Genomic DNA, 15,956 nt, shown 5'->3' with positions numbered 1-15,956 from the left:
CTAACTCATTCAGTCTATTTCTGCTACATTTTTTTTTTTACTTTCAATTCTCATACATTCATGTAACATTATTGGTTTTTTTTTATTAATTAACTAATTTATTTATTTACTTTACATCCTTACCAAAGCTTCTTCCCTTCTTGTCCTCCCAGTCCTTCTCCCCCATCCTTCTCCCTCCATTCGTTTCTCCCTTTCTCTTCAGAAAAGGTCAAGCCTCCCATGGATATCAAATTGCAGTAAGACTAGGCTCATCTTCTCCTATTGAGGCTAGAAGAGGCCCAGTAGAAGGGAAGCATTCTGAAGGCAGGAAACAGAGTCAGAGACAGCTCCTACTCTCAAAAACCCCATAATTGTTACATATGTGCAAATGCCTAGGTCTGTCCTATGCATACTCCCAGGTTGGTGATTCTGTCTCTGTGGGCCCCTTTGGGGTCAGGTGTTTGATTCTGCAGGTTTTCTTTTAGTGTCTTTGACCCTTCTGTCTCTTATAATCCTTCCTCCCCCACTTCTGCAGGATTTCCCAAGCTCCCCCTAGTGTTTGGCTGTGGGTCTCTGCATCTCTTCCCATCAGTTTCTGGGTGAACCCTCTCAAATGACAGTTATGCTGGGTTCCTGTCTACAAGTATAGCAGAATATCATAATCAGTGTCAGGGGTGGGTTCCATCTCATGTCATGGTTTCAAGTTGGACCAGTTATTGGTTGGCCACCTCCTCAATTTCTGTTCCATCTTTACCTGAACACACAATGTAGTTAGGACAAATAGTAAGTTGAAGGCTTTTTTTAACTGGGTTGGTGTTGGCTCCGCCATTAAAGGGTAGGCTCACAACTATAAAATGTTGTTTTTAAAAAATACCCTTTGAGTGAAGAACACATGCCTGGCCCTGACTAAAAACTCCAATGGAGATTTCTCAAATTTGTCACTGGGGTTTTGATAGATAGCCTATATCTGTTGGGGAAAGCTTGATTACCCTCCATTTGAACTATATACCCATATAAGCATTTATATATGCTTGTGTGTACTTTCAGTAAGCTTATAAAAACGATTTCCTATAGATTTTTAAAACATCCTTAGTGTGATTTTTCTCCATCTTCTATCTCCCTTTATATTACCTCCCCTCTCCCCATCCTCAGTTATATCCCCCTGAACAATGACACCTCCAACTGACATGCTAATGTGGATGCAAAAAATTTTACAAGGTCCCACTGTGGATGAAGAACTACAAACAATCAATGGCTGCTGAGAGGGAGCATTGGTTTTCTCCAGGGTAAGGCCCCTGATAGTTTATTTAATTCTAAATGATCCATATCTACTTATAAGCAACATTAAATGGACTCAATAGATGAAGTGTGTGTGTGTGTGTGTGTGTGTGTGTGTGTGTGTGTGTGTAGAGAGAGAGAGAGAGAGAGAGAGAGAGAGAGAGAGACAGAGAGAGAGAGCTATCCTACCACCGCTTGCTCTGAATATTCCAATATAGCTGAGACACAAGAAATAGAGCTCAAAACTGACTATATGGAGATGATCAGGGTCTTTAAGGAGAAAATAAATAAATCCCTTAAAGAAAGCCAAGAAAAAAAGTTGAAGGAAATGAATACAACTATTGAAGACCCAAAAGTGTAAATAAAAGCAATAAAGAAAACCCAAACTGAGGAAATTCGTGAAAGGAAAAACTTTGGAATTTGAACAGAACTATAGAAGCAAGCTTTACCAGAAAGAATACAAGAGATAGTAGAGAGAATCTGAGACATTTAAGATAAAATAGAAGACATAACTACATTGAAGAAAATGTTAAATATAAGGCATTCCTAACACAACACATTGAGGAAATCTAGGGCATTATTACAAGCCCAAATCCAAGAAAAATAGGAATAGAGGAAGAAGAATCCCAACTCAAAGCACCCCCCCAAAACATTTTCAACAAAACTATAAAAAAAAATTCTTTAACCTAAAAACAGAGATATGTATAAAGGTAAAAGAAGCATACAAGACATCAAATAAATTAAGCTAGAAGTGAAAGTTCCCTTGCCACATACTCAGAACACTAAAGGTAGAGAACAACAAATGAATATTAAAACCTGTAAGGGAAAAGATTCCAAGTAATATCTAAAGGCAGACCTAGTAGAGTAACACCTGCCTTGTAAATAGAAATTCTAAAAGGCAGAAGATTTGGACAAATGTGCTGAGACCCTAAGAGACCACAGATACTAGCCCAGACTACTATATCAGGCAAGACTTTTAATCACCATAGATGGTGAAAATGAGATATTCTATGATAAAAGCAAAGTTATATAATACTTATCCACAAATCCAGGCCACCAAAGGTGTTAAACATGAACCCAAGGAGGTAAACTACTTCTATGATAACATAGAAAATAATAATTTTACACCAGCATAACCAAAAGAAGGGAAGTACAAACGCATACAAATACAATGCACACACAACAACAAGAATCAACAATCATTGGTCATTGATATTTATCAACATCAGTGGTCTCAATTTCCAAATAAAAAGACACAGACTAATAGAATGGATGTGAAAATGGGATCCATCCTTCTTCTTCATACTAGAAACACTTCAACATCAAGGAGAGACATTACCTTAGGGTAAAGGGTTAGAAAATATTATCCCAAGCAAATGGACGTAAGAAGCAAGCTGGGGTAACCATTTTAGTATCTAACAAAATAGACTTCAAACAAAAACTAATAAAAGAAAATGTGGAAAGATACTACACAATCACCAAAGAAAACGTGCTACATTTACACAACGGAGTATTCATCAGTTTTTTAAAAATATGACATCACAAAATTTTCAGGCAAATAGATGTAACTAGAAAAAAGTCATCCTGAGTGAGGTAACCCAAACCCAGCAAAACAAATATGTTATATATTCACTTATGAGTGGATATTAGCCATTAAGTAAATGATAACCAAGGTGTAATCTGTAGACCAGAAAAGTTAGGTAAAGAGAAGTGTTCTAGAGACGATGCATGGACATCACTGGATTTGATGTTCAGTCATTCAGTGAAGCAATTAGAAACAGAAGTGCAAGATTGGGTCTAGTTCAAAAGGATAAGTGCTATTTTATTCCAGAACTGTTTTTCCACTGACAACAGCACATTCACGACATGAAATATTTTCTTGTTTCAGTACAAGCAGACTAGCATTCCTGTTCTCACTTCAAATCAAAAATGACAGAATTCAGCTCACATGAATAAACAACCTCAAACATTCACACTACTAGACAAGAACAAACAGGATTCATTAATCAAACAAATCATCTAAGCAGGAAAAAGATAAAATTTTAATATGAGTTGAAAAACATCATTAAATAACAAAGCCAGCGCCTTGAATAAAGGAATAAAGCAAATCATCATTTCGTCGTCATCATCATCATCTCATCATCACACCTACCCAATCAAGAAATAAAAATCTCAAAGCATAAATATGAAAAGAAGGATTTAGAAGTGAAGAAATAGTTAAACATAAAGAAAAATTCTCAGAAGATGGCTTTTCCAACACATACAAATGTATTTGAAACCCAAGACAGAATGAATAATTTGCTATCTGACTCCTTTTCTCCTTCATTTCTACACTTCATTTCCTATTTCATTTACCTAATAAACATTTATTCTATTGAAATTATTGTGTACTCCTCAGTCTGTCTCCTACAATGTGTGAGTTACTGTTCTATGTCGATGTTTTTCCAACATATTCAATAACGTGCACTTCTAACATTTTATTTATTTTTTATGTGTATGGGTGCCTTGCCTACATAAATGCCTGTGCACTGTGGCGTGCCTGGTGTCTACAGAGACCAGAACTAGGCATCAGATCCCTTAGAACAGAAGTTACAGTGGTTCTAATCCACAGTGTGGGTGCTGGAAATTGAACCCAAGTTTTCTGAATGAGCAATCAGTGCTTTATATGCAGAGCCATCTCTTCAACTCAGTGGTAAGCATTTCTAATTTTTAAAATATTTTATATACATATATACAAAAGTTTCTAAAGCTATCTTTATCACCTGATGAACAGTCATTAATGATTTTACTGCTACAAGGAACCTATCATGAAAATCATCTTGTGTGTATATTTGTGAATCTGTATGAAAACTTCATTTACTTACCAGATCATAGGTATTGAATTAAAAAATTAATTTCCTTCATTTCCAATAATACTCATTCTTAGAATAGCTACTTTTTCCAGATAGCCAACAGCAATGCAGAAATGTTAATATGTCTCCATATGTATGTTAAATCTGGGTATAATTGTACTTTCACAAGCTTGTCATTGATTAAATTTTCATTTTATTTACACTCTTCATGTATTTCTTGATGTTTCGAGTAGCTTCTTAGATAAATTGTCTGTTCATACAATTTTTCAATTTTTCCATTTTGATGGTTGTACTCTGAGTATTCCTTGAAGCTATTCCTTCAATTAAACAATAGTGTGCATTTCTTTGGTTCTAAAGAAAGCCAAAATCTATTCTCTTTGTTACTTCTCCATAAACCTTGGTGGAGGATTATGTCTTTTGATCAGATATTCTTCATTTTGCTATAAAAATTTTAGTAATATATTACCTTATAATTTATGCTTCATGGTTGTTGATTAGTTTTGCAATTGGTTTTTAAATTTTGATTTATATGACTTGTTTTTTTGTTAGAATTCTTTGCCTCTTTAATTTATGACCTCAAGTACACATTGTAACAGATTTCTTCCCTTACCTCCAAGCCTTCTAAATCTTGCTTCTGCTGTCCCCACAAGTACTTGCTAGAGCTCCCAGGGATATATTAAACAAAAATATCAGCAGTGAACATTCTTGTTTATGCAGGAGGTAATTCTTCTTGAATCTTTCAAGTTTCTGCATATTTTGCTAGAAGAGATCTGAACCCCTATGTTTTGAATTTATTTTCAGGGTTATTTACAGAATAAGTAGCTTTGGAAAATAAAGAAGCTATTTTCTTCCAAAGCAAAGGGCAGGCTGGGATGCAGCCTTGGAAGAGATAGTGTCTCCCTCCAGAGTAAAAGGCATATGTACATACTGTTCATTACTTCATTTGTGCATTTCTCACTATTTTTATTCCCAAAGCTCAGGTCTCTCCTGACCCTTTGCATGTGTATTATGGTAATTGAGGCTTGAAAAACAAGCAAAAAAATGCCTGATATTGTTTTCTCATTTCTGAATTAAGACTTCCATGTCTGCCCACCATAAACTTGTTATTTTACAAGAAGGAAAAATTTACAAATATTTCTTTATAATAGCCTCAATAACATAAACACTAATATAACATATCACTCAATAAAGACCATAAACACAAATATAACATAATACTCAATAAATAACATAAACACTAACATAACATATTACTCAATAAATACCAAAATGTTAATAAATGTGAATATTGTCATTAAGAAAAAAGAACAAAACACTGTATTCAAACCTATAAATAAACCTTATAAACATTGTGTTGAATGAATGAAGCCAGATACACATCTTACCTTTCCAATGAAGCCAAATCTTACACATATTTGAAATCAGTGTAGAGTTTGAGGTGGGGAAAAGCAGTGACTAGAAAGGACACAGTATGGTTTTTGACATCCTGGTACTGTGGTTTTTCTACAGATACAGATGGACTGATTTGGTTTCTTTTTCTACAGAGAAACTGCATACATATTTGAAAATTTCCTGTTTTGCCCACTTACTATCTGGAAACTTTCCTGTATTTATACCACATATCAGTTGAATTCACACACACGCACACACACACACACACACACACACACACAAATTCACTTTGGCATTGGCCTGGCAGCACAAGCCTCTAATCTCAACATTCTCAAATAAATAATAATACATCCTAGGGGCTTGAATAAAAACAAGAACAACCCAATCCCCAATGCAATATATGGAAAGAAATGATTATCAGGGCAAATTCATGAAATGGGAACAAGAAATACAAATACTTTAATTTTTTTAAATGGATGGATTCACTGCTTCTCAGAATATTTCATAAAATGGTAAGAAACTGAAAGACTCAAACAGGCATGTCTGCTAGAAAGGAATTCGGGAAATAATCTCACTTACTATTGTCTCAAAAAAAACACCATGGAAATAGAGGCAGTATCTTTGGCTTCCTCTTTTTCTTCTTTTTACTCATGGACTCTGGCCTACGAGATGGTGCTACACACATGCAGGATGAATCTGGTGTTCTTAGTCGAACTTCTCTAGAACTGGCCTCACAGACATGTTCAGAGATATGCGTCACTATACCAACACATTTATTCATCTAATCAACTTGATCGTCAAAACTAACCATCATAATGGATGCCCAGTTTTCCCAAAACCATTTATTGCAAACACTGCCCTCTTTCTTCTTTTTTTTTTTGTTTTGTTTTGTTTTATTGATTAGAGAAACATGTTATTAAATTTAATTTTCTTTAAATACATAACCTTTCCCACTCTCAGCCACCCCCTCAGGGAAGAGGACGCTCCATCCCCTCCATCACGCGGGGATGGAGGTGTAAAGCCTAAGATGGTGAAGATGAAGTATAAAAACACTATTTACAGAGGGGGAAGCAGACATCCGCACTACTGGACCCTCCCGACCATCCCCATCCCGAGGCCTGTTTTGCTTTAAAAAAAAAAGCCCCTGAAAATGGGTTTGAGGATTAGACCCCTTCCTATAGAGAGGGGTCTCTTCAAAACCAATGATGACTAGAGGGCTCTGGGATTAAGCAGGGCCAGAGAGAATGTATAGCACCTCAGATCCTAACAGGGCAGGGTTGGTCCCATCACCCTGCAATCGGCCAGGATGAGGCTGGCCTTTGTTTCCGATATCCCATGTAAACATTGACTTTTCTTTTCCTTTTTTTTTTTTTTGTCCCTGCCTTCCTTAACTTCATATAGAGCCTTTCATCTTGGTTTCTTGAACTTTCTTTCCTTTCCCCTGGAAACCATCCCCTGGAAGGCTCTGGCAGGAGTGAAGGCTGTGGGTGGGGCAGAGCCACCTCACACTTTCAAGATCAGAGTCATTTGTTCTCCGAAGGGAAATGCCCATGTTCACAGTCACCGAGTTGACTCCTTTCCCAGGGCAAAGATGAGGTGGGTGGAGATGGGTGGATAGTCAGTCCAGTACCAGGATGGAGTAGTCTACGTGGATGAGGGCATTGGAAATGGATAACGGAGAGAAGCCCTGGGAGGCAGAGGCTGGACAAGTCTGGTACTGGTCCAGCAGTGCTGGTAGAAGCTCAGCTCTGTCATCCTTGCCTTTAGGTGAGTGTGAGTCTTGTTCACTGTGTAGACGAACCCAGGTGCCCAAAGTAAGCAGTCTTCTCCAGTGTTCATGAGCAAGGAGCATTTATACCAATTCATCCAGCAGGATTCCAATGCTCTGCGAGGTCTCTGTGGGGCCAGCAATGGGCTTGTTACACATGGGGCACACACAACGTACGTCTAGCCACTTCACCAGACACTTACTGCCCTCTTTCTATTTAATGATTTTGGGTATATATAAAAAAATTTTGACATCTATTCGATGTTTTTTTTCCTAGGTCATTGTATTTCTTATGGTCTGTATATCTATATTAGGCCACTATTACATTGATTTAATCACTGTGACTTTGTAGTAAGTGTTGAAAATAGGCAGTATGAGCACTCCAGCCTAGCAAGTTTACTTCAGCTATTCAGTGTCCCTAGAAAACCCACGTGGATTTTGTGATTTGGAAATAGCACTCTGTTCCTGACTTTGTCTTGAATCTTTAGATGCATCATGGAGTTTTGTCATATTTTCAATATTAGGTCTTCCAATCCATAAATATTTTGGTTTATATGACTTCTTCAATTTATTTCAGTGATGTTGTGTATTGCTTGCTGTTCAAGCCTTTCATGACCTTTTGTACTTTATGACGAAAGGGTAAAGAACCTTCTCATCAGAATCAGGCCTCTGATTCCTTTTTAATGCATTAGAAGCTCTACTTAGATCAGTTAAACAAAAAGTATCTCTTTGGTTAAGGTAAACATCCAATGATTTTAGTTTTGGATTTTATTGTAAATGGAATTTTTCATGTATTTTATTCTTATATTGTTGGTGATTTGTACAGAAATCAAATGGTTTTATGATTTGTATTCTGTTACTTTGCTGAATTAGTTTAACAAAATTTTGTAGACTCTATAGAATTTGTTGCATGTAATATATTGTCTGAGAACAGTGATAGTTTCAATTCTTTTCCATTTTGATGAATTTGGGGGTTTTTTTGGTTTTTTTGTTTGTTTGTTTTTTGTTTGGTTGGTTTTTTTTTTTTTTTTTTTTTTTTTTTTTTTCCGACTAATTGCTCTGAGCACAGCTTCCAGTATTGAATTAAACAAAAGTGATACGTGGAAAGTCTGAAACTTTCAGCATCTACTATGATGTTTACTGTGGTGTGTGTGTGTGTGTGTGTGTGTGTGTGTGGCCTCCTAGGCCTAGTTTTCTGGGTTTATATTAATTATTTAATGATAAAAGGGTACTATATTTTGCCATGTAAATTTTTTTAATAAACTGTAATAACTAGGTGTTTCTCCCCTTTATTCTGTCAATGTATTATATTATTTGGAATGATTTTTCAAAGAAAATTACTCTGGTATTCCAGGAAGAAATTCTACTTAATCATGTAGTATAACACTTTCATTGTGCTGATTAATTCATTTTGCAAGTAATTTCTTGAGTTTTTCTTTGTTAAAAATCAATGTTTGTAGGGCATACAATTCTGTAGTTTGTTTTCATCTTTTTCTTTGCTCTCAGGATAATGTTAATCTCCTGAGACTTCAACTGAACACATCATCTATCATGACGTATGTAAGGTGTGCCCTTGAGAAGATGTATATGGCATTGTTATTGAGCTAGGTGTTTTATCTGTCATATGAAATTCTATACCCTGTTTCCTTATTTATCCTCCCTCTGAATTTTTACCCATTGTTGTCAGTGGTGTGTTAAAGCCTATAACTGCAGTTACTGTAATTCTGTCAGTTTTGCTTTATGTGTTTACATGATCTTTCATTTGTATAAATTCTTATTCTTGTTACATTTTCTTGTAAAGTCTTTTTTGATTTAAAGTATATTTTGTCTGACACTAGGGTAGCTGTTCTTATCTTTTTAGCATATTTTTTATTAATTGTAACTGATAAAAATCCACTTATGAGAACATAGGGACAGGGTGCAATTAAAAATTGGATTACAAATCTCTAAAATGTAAGACAATAATTTTAAGAATAAATAGATATGCCTTGATTTTCCCAAGTAATTCTTTAAGAAAGTGTTGAATCTATCAACCACTACAGACTGTTCTGTTGCGGTGAGAAAAATAAAAGAAAATAATCAACACTGTGATTTCAATAGAGATCCTGTTTGGAGCTGTGGCCTGCAGTAGAGTATATAAGGCCTCATGTTTAGTTTCCAGCATCAAGATAGTAATAATTCTCTCTTAGTAATCTCCCCTTCATCACCTTTGTCATCTCTGGTTTGTGATCAAGTGATGTAATGATGAGTTTTCTATGAAAAGTAGCATAAGCTCAGGCAGCTTTTAAAAGCAAAAATGTGGTTGTTTATAATAATACAAAGTTAGTCTCAGATGTTTCTCCAGGGGTTAATAGGTTGACATTTGAGTTAGCATGCCAAAAAGTAGCTCCAAAGTTTTACAAGCTTTATGCAGAATCAAAGGGAGTGATGATTGTCTGACTCTGAACTGACTGAGCAGAACCAATGGCCTCAAATTATAATCCCAAATGTCTTGGTGTTGGATATCCAGCCAAGCTCTTGCTCAGGATTTTAAAAGTCCTTCATAAATAATTACTTCACTGCAAACACATCCCAAACCCTGTGATATTTGTCAGTAGTCTAGAGACAGTTGGGATATTGGCTTGTGGATAAGGAATGGGAAAAATGGAGGGCAAGTGCTATAGGTTTAAACATTGTTGCTGAATTGTAGTCTCGCCTTCAACAAGTGTTTTTGCTGTTTGTCTAACTGCTCAGCTGCAAAGATTAGAACAAACTGTATTTCCACCTAGTGAAAGAAGAGTTACTGAAGTAATTTCTATAGACTCTCTAAAGCTCCATGACACTAAATAAGAATACTCCAGGAGGCCACTGGCATCGTTCTGATTGATAGAGGATGGATGAATTGTGTGAAGTCTTGAGAAACTCTTCCCTAGCAATTCCTCTGGGTACAAAGGCTGACAGCATGTTTGCAAACCTCTGTCGGGAAAAATAGAGCTAAACTTGATACTCATATGAAAAGCTTGTAAAATTCAACTATTGAATATATGTAAATATTTCAGAAGGATGCCTGCCATCATAATTACTATTGCCAGGGATATTATTAACAATTATTTATGAATCACATGTAAGTATAATATAATAAAGTATTTCATTTATGTTGATAATAGATAAGGAGTTAAGTAATATACCCAAATTTGCAAATGACTCAAACATTTCATTTCTCAGAAATAGACTGACATTGAATGATTGTCTTCTTTATGACCTCATAAAAACATTTCTTTTTCTTGGAAGGGCTACATAGTAAAGACATCTGAATTTCTAGTTCACACAGTCTCTTTCATAACTACTTATTGCTCTTTTCTGTCTTTTAAATGAAAGCAGCCACTAAAAGACACAAATGGATGAGTGTGGCTGTGTTGTCTTAAAAGTGTACTTCATCTCCATTGACAATTGAGGAGTACCCTGAAAAACTAAAAACATTCCTCTCATCCTTTACGATTCTTAAATATATTTATAATAAATATTTAAAACTTGTTTATGAAATGTGATATTTCACCTGGTATATTTTTAAGTGATAAAATAATGCTAATTTGGATTTTAGTGAAGGTGCAAATGAAGATATTCTTTTATTTAGTCATTATTTTTGTTATGATAGTTTGCTTACTATAAACCCATACTCTATTCAAAATCACTTCTCATCTTTTAAACACTGAAGTGTTTTCAGTTTCTTTATATAAATGTGTGTGTGTGTGTGTGTGTGTGTGTGTGTGTGTGTGTGTTCTCATTATTCAATACAATGTGGATAAGACAAAACATTGAAACTGAACTTCAACTCCTTCATTCTAGCTAGGATATACAAAGATTTGCATTAACTCTTCTTATACAGACTATTCAAAAGACACCCATCACTAATAACAATATTCATGATGTTTTATACCTTTAGCACTGATGTTTCTTGATTTACTTAGTATCTAAAAATGTTTATTAGTAAATTATCCAGGATTAAAAATATTAAAAAATATTTGTATCTTACTAATAAAAATGCAAATAGCAAAGTGACTCCTTCCAATGCCCCATTCCATTCTCAATTCCTAAATAAATAGAGAATTATCCTTTTCTATGAGCATTAATGATAGCAGAAATATATAATCTGTTTTTTTTCAAGATATGTAAACTCTGGCTATTTAAAACACATGTTTTCTTCATCTGTTTCCTTCACTTCATTAGGACAAACTATGCTCTTGATTATTTTATTTTTAGATCTAGTAATCCTATTATATGTCACATATGATGTAAATGTTACAGGAGATACAGAGAGAATAAGAAAAAGAAAAGTCAGATCTGGATTCTGATGCTAGTAATTCTGATACCCTCCTGGAGGAGTTTCTCTTTTAATAGCGTTACCAGCTATTCCTCTCTCCTAAGGTCTGCTATTCTGCACACTACTCGGCCTCCTCTATAACAGATCTTAGGAATAAGCTTCCCAGCTAGAAGAACCTTATACTATGTGGCCCTCACAAACAAATATGCGATGTTTGGTCAACAGGGGGAGCTGTGGACAAGAACTCTTAGGAGGGAGCTGTCTTCCTCCCTACACTTCTGTTACAAAGATTGTTACACTGCAATTATCCAGGATTAAAACTAAGGCCAACTAATTAGAATGGCAACGATGTGCAGAGGTTGGAATGTTGCAGGTCAAGAGGCCAATTACGTTATCTCAGGCTAGTGTTAGCCCCACAAATGGCCATTCCTTGCTCAACTTTGTGTTAGATCTAAGAAGCTTTGACTAATAGATTAAAAACCATTGGAATCTATTAAATTAGCAGACAGCTAGCTTCCACCAACTCCAAAGCTAAGAATGTCATCAGAGGCCTATAGAAAACCTTCCTCTGGAGTTAACAGACAGCAGTCCAGTTTATCTTACATGGACAGTTGGTTTTCAAAACATCAGAAGTCCACAGAAATGACATTACAAATATTTCTATATTAATGTTCATTTTGATTAGAGACCTGTCTGCTCCTGACAGCTTCCTGTCGTGGATTCTAAGAAGAAATTGAGCATCCTTGGAGTTACTCCAGTTGTGCGGTGACAGCCACTAGGCAAGAATTGCCTCTTTCTATCTACAGACAAATTACTGTCCAGAAAAGGACACACTTGCAGAATAGTCGACTGATTATATCTGCCTAGACAAAGTAATCAGCCCTTAATAATTCTGCATCACTAAGGTCTGTCAGATGATTCTGGGCCAGAACGCTGAAGATTTGATGCTCCAACGTTCTGTAGTATAGGGGCTTTCCAGGTGTTCAGCGGTCTCTATAAATTGGCTAAGTTTTAGAAGCTATGCTTAGTGCTTCCCATTTTTTCAGTTAACTCAGTCATTCTAGATTTCTGACAGGGTTGAAGACCTATAGTCTCATAGCCAATTCTGGCTATTTACTTTGAGAGAAAACATCTGAGTGGTTGGTTTTCAGCTGACATTCATTGTAAAGCCAAGAAAAAGCCAGGTTCAAAACTAAGTGCTTTGGTTAGGAGAGACGACAGAGGTTCTGGTTAGTCAACAAAATGATGGACTGGGTATTAGGATTATCTTATACCTCATTGGTACAAATAGGAATAATTATGCTCTAATTGTATTTTGAGAGAAAAGTTTTATTTTAACAGGAAGGGTGATATGTAGGAGGAGCTAAGGGGGAAGGAGTACTGAGAGGAAGAGATGGAGTAAGGAGAGGAGAAGATGAAGGAGAGGAGAAGCAAGGTGATGAGAGAGAGAAAGAGAGAGAAAGAGAGGGGAGCATGGAGGCAGATGTCCATGTGTCTCCACCAGTCAAAGACAGTTTATATATCTAGGTTGGGTATTGGGTTACACTTCTGATCGAGCATTACCAAACGTATAAAGCCTTTGACTAACACTTAAAAAAAATGTATAAAAGCAAAAAGGAAAAGGGGACATGGGATAGGGGTTTTCTAGAGAAGGGAAATGGGGAAAGGGGATGTCATCTGAAATGTAAATAAAATATAAAATAAAAAAATAGAAAAAAAAAGAAAACCTTCCTCTGTTTTGTTTCAACCACCTTTCTGGTATAGCCAACCATCAGCATATTTTAAACTTGCCTTGTTTTATGACATTTCTTAATTTCTAAAATTATAAAGCTTTATAAAATTGTCTCCATGTCCCTGGGCCAAGATCACTTAAACATGATTCTGTAATAAACTTTCTTATTCAAAAAAAAAAAAAAAAAAGTCTCTTTAGGGAAAAAAAAAAAAAAAAAAAAAAAACAGTTCACCGATCTCCAAAATAAAATCAAGAAATCTTTCAAAGTAATCGTTACTTTTAGTCTAGTGAGAAAATATGTGGCTTCAGTTTTAAAAATTGTTCTTCCAACTAAAAGACCTAAGATAAAAATATAATTCTAATTACCACATCCCTCAGAATGCTGCTCCTGGAAGAGAGAGCACCAGCCAGATGCAAAGCCATCTGAGCACAAATAGAAGCTCCACCAGGGTAGAGAGTGAGGTTCTCATTCTGTGAAGGATAAAAGAACACTGCCCTCTGACATCATGCTTGATGAAGTTTTTGTCCTTAAAACTGATTGTTTACAAATGTAGAGACTTGAAGACCCTTTTATATAAAGAGAAGCAATATCCAGAATTCCCCAGTGTGAGCAAGAACAACTGGCAGGAATATTGCCTAACAAAAGAAAACAAAGCGAAGAGAGAACTGCACCATCTTGGATCCAAGCCCTGTTCAGAGAGCTGACTAGGAGCATTCACAGCTCCCAAAGTAAAAAATAAAAACCAAAGAATTACCGTCAGAGCTTCTCTGTATCATTTGGAGTAAAAGCATTTAGCTTGCAATATTATTCTGTTCTTCAGGTTTGGACATACTGAGATAAAGTCTGGGAAGGTTTGTAGCTTAAACGGACTGTGTAAAAAATGAAGTGCAAGGATCTCCCTGCAACAGAACATAGTTGTCTCTATCATTAAACATTTATTGCATTGGGTTCTCTAAAAGAATGGAATCAATAGAATGCATATTTATTACAGGGGAAGGTGGGTATTAAATCAGTTTCCATGATACAAACAAGATAGTCCAATACTACTGACCACACATAGACAGTCAGGCAGCCCAGTAACTACTCAATAAACAAAGCTGAATATCCAAGTAGTCTCAAGTTCATGGTGAAGGCCTGAAGGTTTGCTGGAGAGTCATTGGTCTTCAGTCCACACTGTAAAGCAGAAGAAGTTGGTTTCAATGTCAGTGAAGGATGGCATCAACAGGGTATATGCCCTCATCATCAAGGTGTGAACATGGGGAAGTATAACACCACTGGTCCTTCAGTGCTTTGTATCTGAAGATGTTGCCTGCCCTGTGGGTCAATCTTCTTCACCTAGACCTGCCTTGAGATACCTCCTAGTTGATGCTCAACCCAGTCAGTGTAAGAATCATGAGTAATCATGATAAATGCATGGGGGTTAAAGATTATGATAAAGTCAGGAATTTGAGTCTGATAGTTTTAAGATTTTTGACAGTAAGATTTACAATGCCAGGTACTATCATGTTCTACTTACAGGATGCACTTCTCTGAACTTTCAATATGTAAACAGAAGTTGAATAATGAATTAATGTTCGTGATACACAATTATGCTTAGATTAACTAGATATTATTTAAATCTTTATACCATGGACTAGATTCAGCTACTTTTAATCTATTCTATGGCCTCACACAGGTCTCTATAAAAACACTTCTCCAAGGACTGGAGAAATGGCTCAATAGTTAAGAGCACTGGTTGCTTTTCTACAGAACTTGGATTCAATTTCCAGCACCACATGGCAGCTCACAACCATCTGTAACTGCAGTTATAGGGGATCTGACACCCCTTTCTTATTTCTTGGGCACCACATATATGTGCACAGAAATGCATATAGAAAAAACACCCATAAGCATTTCATAATAACTACTACTACTACTTTAAGGCCTGAGAAATTGCTCAGTGGTCAAGAAAACTCTACTAAGGCCTGATGACTTAAGTCATCTGGGACACACATGTCAAAAGGAAAGAACTGACTCCCATAAGCTGTCCTCTAACCTTCACATATGCACCATGATGCACATGCCTCTCCTCCATGCAACACAAATAAATATGATTTTATTTAGAGAACACTAAGGCTGGAGCAATGACTCAGCAGTTAATGGATCATGCTGCCCTTTCATGCTGCATTTGGTTCCTAGAACCCATGTTTGCCACTTACAACCACTTACAACTCCAGTACCAGGGTATCTGATGTCATTGATCCCTGGAAATACCTATCCTTATTTGCTTATACCCACACACAGATATACATCCATATGTAAAATTAAAATATAAAATAATTGTTTTTGGAAAGCCAAAAAGAAAACACAACACTACTCCAGGTAATTATATAATTGCTATGCAAACAGGTGGAAATCACACAACTACTACAGTCAGGATCTAGCTAAATCTTTTCTGTCTACCACTTCTCCATTTATATGTATGTGTATGTGTATGTGTATGTCTATGTGTACATGTGTGTATATGTGTGTATATACATATATATGCCCATTGCATATATATGTGTATGTATGTATGCGTATGTATGTATATGTATGTATGTGTTCATTTATAAATGCACACATGTAAGTACATAAATGTACATAATATCCCACCATTGTTCTTTGTTTTATAC

This window comes from Arvicanthis niloticus, chromosome 4 (genome assembly GCF_011762505.2).
Source record: "Arvicanthis niloticus isolate mArvNil1 chromosome 4, mArvNil1.pat.X, whole genome shotgun sequence".
Taxonomy (NCBI): domain Eukaryota; kingdom Metazoa; phylum Chordata; class Mammalia; order Rodentia; family Muridae; genus Arvicanthis; species Arvicanthis niloticus.
Note: the sequence above shows the minus strand (reverse complement) of the source record.